Consider the following 6000-nt stretch of genomic DNA (forward strand, 5'->3'; position numbering starts at 1 on the left):
TAGTGCTTATCACACCCCCAAACTTACATATTGCTAGTCCCTTAGCAATACAAAACTCAAAACTAAAAGGAAATTGAAAACAAAAAGATAAATCCATCTTTCGTGGGATGTATGATTGCATTTAGCATATGCAACAAGCCTTTTAAACCCCTAGGAATTCCCTAGGGGACGAGTGAAGTCTTGTGAGGGTTTTCCAGAAATGTTACCCACAAACATCATGCACAGTTCATGTCATCCCAAAAATTAAAGCATTACTTCAAGATCATGATGTTTATTCATTAGCAAGCTTAAAAAGATTAACTTCATCTTCACAATGAATTGGAATCTCAAAGTGCAATTACTTACAAAGGACATGCTAAAATATCATAAGTTTGAAAACAGTGTAAAGTGAATTAGCACAAAATTATGAGGCTTCTAAATCTTTCCAATATGTAAATATCTCCAAATCTCAAATATCACTGAAATTCCTATTAGAATGACACAAGGCATATTTTTTTTTTTTTTTTTTAGTCAGGTTGTGCAATGTTGGTTCTCTTAAGCTTTCTAATTGACCCTTGTAGCGAGTGTTAAGTCAATGGCTCCCAAACCAGGTGGTTTTAGGGCATTAGGTGTAGAGACACCCCTAAGGACCTACTAACTTGAGCCAAAAAGGCTACAAAACCGACTAACCATGACAATGATCAAATCCAAATTTTTCATCCATTATGCAGAAACATACATATCAAATCTCATGTGATACCTCACAGATTATGTGCTAATGTGCTTGTGTGATTAGATCAAACCTGTGATTTTTCAACTATCCTAACCAACCTAACAAATTCACTCATCAGATCATGTGTTCCAAATTTTAAGCTCACTGATGAATTCAAGCCACAATTCTTTCTAGATCAACCTAAAATTTTAGGATAAACATGAACATGCATAATTTTATTTTTTATTTTTTATTTTTTTATTTTTTATTTTTTTTATTTTTTTTTTAACACAAACAACACTCAAAACAGACAATTAACATAAACTTGGGACAAAGTGTGTGTGAACATGTGTGCCCATACCCCCAAACTTAAATGACACATTGTCCCAAATGTGTCTAAATTAAGGAAATAGTGTACCCGGGAGATGGTCGACCATGTCTTGGAAAGCATGACTCATGGCACACCCCCAAACTTGAATTGAAGCACACTTGTCTCTGCAAAACACACAAACGAGTAAAAAGAAACAACATTAAAACGAAGTAAAAATGAACAAAACAAGAATAATAAAAATAACTAGGAGATGCTGCCAAGTGCGCTCGATCGCACATGTTGTGCGTTCGATCGCACTAACAGAGTACGGAAGCATCACAGATGGAGACCTGCGCTCGATCGCAGAAACAAAATTGAAAAACATGACAAAAGACTTGAAACACTAACACACCAAAGTAAAATAAAACACAAAGGAAAATAAAATAAACATCATAATAAAAAGGATATGCTATGGGGTGCCTCCCATGAGCGCTAAGTTTAACGTCTTCAGCCAGACTTTGGTCCTCTCTCAGTGTTGCCCAGAAGTAGATGCTCCAGATGGTGGAGGGGGTAATCGGCTTAGGATGGACCGCATGACTTCTTCCATGGCATTCAAGCATTGATTCATGTGGACCTTATCTTCCCGGGCCTCCCTTCGTTGATCGGCAAGCTTTCTTTGAAGGCCTTCCATTTTCTCACAAAGGGCTCGGTATTGGATGGCTCAAATATCAATTGCAGCTTCGTCATCATTGTCAGTTTTCGGCTCAGATTCTGGTTCATCTTCAGCCATTGGCTCAGCCTCATCCACCTCTTCCCCAGCTTCCTGGAGTGCCTGGGGCATATGGGAGCAGCTTTTGTTCCATTGGCGAATGCCAAATAATGGAGTGGTCGTGACTGGTTCATCAGCTACAGTGCCCTTGATGCCCTTTTTCCGAAGGATATGTGTGATTAAGTAAGGGAAAGGCAACCCTCATGAGTGAGTGGACTTTGCTCCCCCAACATGCACTCCATTCCAAAATTTGTAGATTTGGTTCCAGATAATTTCGGGAATGGAATACCAGGCATCCTTGTGAAAGGCGTAAAGGGTTTGTAGAAATTGATCTTGCCTTTGCGTTTTGTGTCCCAAGGGGAAGGCATTGCGATGAAGCACCGAGTCCACAAACCATAACCTTCGCGGCAACTTGGACCGGCTTCCAGCATTGTGGTGGGCATCTGCATAGTCCCCTTGGCACATGTCTTCGATGATCTCGCTACATAATATCGGGCCAGTTGCTCGGCAAGATGTGCAGTTCCGGGAGGATGCTCATCGTTGCATTGCAAGGCGGCAGCTATGTCGGCTCTCATCACATGAACAATTTGCCCTCGAACTTTGGAGGAGATAGCAGCTAAGTTGTTACAATCATGGGAGAGCTTGGCGTAGAATTCAACGACCAGCTTCCGGTAGACGGTAGAGGTGACTGGTTTGAAGAGCTTCTTGAGACCCCTTCGCCTAAACTCGGCAACCGCCCATTGAGTTGCCTCATTGTTTTGGAAATCTTCTCTGATGGCGAAGGTGGTTTCAAACAGGAGCTCCCGCTCTTCAAAAGCTGGTGGGGGAGAAATATCATGAGCTCCTGACCCTCTGGAAGATGAAGCACGTGTTCTAGGCATTTGGGAGTTGGTTGAGGACTTTTGTCGAACACGTAGTGTGCACTCCGATTGACTTACAATGACAACTTCGGCCAAGGATGCTCCAAACTCCCTGTAAACACACCAAAAATCCAACACAGAGGCAATGTGGGTGGATAAACACCCACTATTGCAAAAAAATTGAAAAAAATTGGAGATTGGATGAGTGTTCGGTGATGTTTCAGGGTTGATGTGAGGTTGGAATGTGATGTGGTTTTCGGTGAAAGATGGTGGTATGCTGGCCGGAAAAGGGTCTTAGATGGTGGTGGTGTAGTGGATTTGGTGAAATCTAGTTGAAAAATGGGAGGAGAATGAGTGCCGGAGGTGGAGATTTGGGAAGGGTAAAAATTTGATGAGAATGCAAAATGTTAAACTTTCCTCCCTTAATGTTTAGTCTTTTATACTTATTTGGTGCCTAAATGTACTCATTATTCTTTTATTTTGATTTAGGATGCAAATGGAGGCATTAAATGCAAAAGAAAGCTAATTGGGCGGTTTTGGACAGTTTCGACATCGCTTCGTAATCTGGGCCTAACTCTCTCATCCAAGCTCCGATTGAGATGATTCAAGATTCTATGGAACACCAAGAAAAAGTTATACAACTTTCATATTTTGAGTTTTGAGAGATACTAACCGCATCAAGGTCGAAATCGGGCTTGAAGTTGCGGCATCTACACTGTTGACGTTCTGGAATGTTCCTTAGCATGCAAATCTAATATGCGGATCTGATGCAGTTTATTTGCGGAAGTTTTGATCTGGTGCACGAAAATTCCAGCTGCAAATACCACCTTCCTAGTTATATTAGTACTTTATTTTATTTTTAATATTTTCCTTAATTAGTCAAATTTGGACATTGTTATTTTAGGATAATATTTAGAATATTTTTTTAGGAGATTTTGGAAGCTTCTAGTATAGGGCATAAACGTGTATAAAGAGGGGAATCATCAGACTAGAAGAGCATCTTCTCCCCTCTTCTCTAACTTCTCCTTTGAGTTTTAATCATGGCCTTGCGTGGCTAAACTTTCATAATTGGTCGAAGGAAACGGAAGCCTCGGAATCAATAAAACTGTGAGATCTAATTTGATTTTATTGTACAATTTATGCTTTGAGTATTGGATGTTCTTCTGTGCCTATTTTTATGATTGTCACGTTTAATTACTAGGAGGCCTACTAGTTTATTATTCGTTGCAATCTACTGCTAGGTTAGATATCAAATCCGTAATTGTTTGATCCCTCCAATTTGTGAAGCAACTAAGATTTAATGATTTGCTGCGTCAAAAATTATTAGATCTTAGGAAGAACGTTTGACGAAATTAAATGCAACCGCTTGTGCTTGTGTTGTTTAGCTTCATCGATCTCTCTAATTCTTAAAGCTGCTACTAGATTAAACCCTTAGCGCTTGTCCTGGGTTGTTTAGTAGTTAAGGTTAATTAAATCGTTTGTTTTCTAATTAATTGCGACTAAGGAGAGATAGGAAAATAATTCCAACGGTGAATATTCAAAGTATGAATTGATATATATTTGCATCGATGATCAGTTGTAAAATTCCGATGGTGGATGTTGACTTAGACCAATGTTTCTTCTTTTGATTGATTTCAATATTTTAATTTGAATTGTTCCTTAGTTGTTCTTCTTAAAATTGTTTTCGTTATACTAAAACCCCCCATCCTTGTTCACGTAGCATAAAATTAGGCTAAATACTCTCCGTGGGATCGACCCTTACTCGCACTACTATATGTATTTTTAGAAGTATAAGTTTTATTTTTGGGTGCCTGCGACAGCACACCAGGACTGTACGGCACCGGGAGAGAGGTTGTGGGCCATGGGGAAAAAGTGACCTAAATAGTTCCCAGGCCCTGCTGTCCGAGTGCGCTCGATCACACACCTGGTGCGCTCGATCGCATTCGGCCAGAGGCGCACATATCTGGGCATAGTGCACTCGATCGCACCTGGGATGTGTTCGATCGCACTAACAGAAAGTATCAGGCCCCTTTCGGTAACTGCGCTCGATCGCAGGGATCGATCGTAGTACCAGAATGTCAGAATTTAATTTTTTTTTTTTTTAACAAAAGAGAAGTAAAAGGTCAAAACATCAGGGATAATCAAGACATGTGTGAAGGAAAGAAAGTGAGATGAAAAAAAAAAGATAGAAAATGTTACCGTCCTCTTAGTGGCATCAGTACCACTATTGTGAGTAGATGCGCTTGAGGTTCTTGCTTGCTCAACGCATCTACTGGTGACTGTAAGACTCCTAGTGTGAAGAGCTGCACTTGAGCTCTTCAGAATTAGGCTCAAGTGCTCTTGTAGGAGTGCGACCTCTTTGAACTGTGACTGCCTTCAACTACTGGTGATTGCTTGGGTTAGGTACTGTTTGAGCTGGGAATTCCCCCTGCTTCCTCTCACTCAGCTCCTTTGCCATCTGACCCATTTGCACTTCCAGCTTTTGTATGGCTTGCTCAGTCTTTGTATTGACATGTTTTTGATCAGCCATGAATTGTTGTTGTGAAGTCACCAGGTTATGTATCATATTCTCTAGTTTGTTCATCTTTGGCTCTTGAGCTGGTTGACTTGCTTGTTGGGTCCCTTTCTGCTGTCCTTGATTATTACTCCAGGAGAAATTGGGATGGTTACGCCATCTTGGATTGTAAGTATTGGAGTATGGGTTGTTCTTGTGGGGATAATTGTTTTGTCCCACAAAGTTCACCTCTTCTTGTTCTGCAAAAGGACACTTCTCAGTGGTGTGATCTAAACGGGAACAAATAGCACATACCTGGAATTGCGTGTCCTGTTGCAGCGGTGAAGTTTTCTGAACAGTCATGGCTTTGACAAACATATCCTATTTCTTTTCTACTACAGCCAACTGATTAGTTGATCCTCCACTGAGATTCACCTCATACATGCCCTTGCTCTTGACTCCTCTCCTTCCTCGTGAACAGAATTGCTGTGAGTATCCCTTACAAAAAATCGTGCAAAAGCCAGATTTGTCTAGAAGATTAGTCCATTGGGTCATAGAACTTAGAGAATTCGACATAGAATTCCTTTCGAGAACATCCTTGAAGGGGCAAGCATTAGCTGATTTTTTGGCCGAATTTTATGACGCCTCCGAGAAGGAAGGAGCCAATCTGAGAGAAACATGGGTAGCATCTGTGGATGGGTCCTGACTCGAAAATGCAGCGGGATTGGACTTGTACTCAAAGGACCCAACGGTGAAAAATGTGAAGCAGCAGTGTAATTAAAGTTTAGCACCACCAACAATGAGGCTGAATATGAGGCAATGATCCTCGGTATGAACATGGCAAGAGAAATGGGAGTCAAAGACTTGGAGGTCAGA

This window comes from Corylus avellana, chromosome 10 (assembly GCF_965113065.1).
Source record: "Corylus avellana chromosome 10, dhCorAvel1.hap1.2, whole genome shotgun sequence".
Taxonomy (NCBI): Eukaryota; Viridiplantae; Streptophyta; class Magnoliopsida; order Fagales; family Betulaceae; genus Corylus; species Corylus avellana.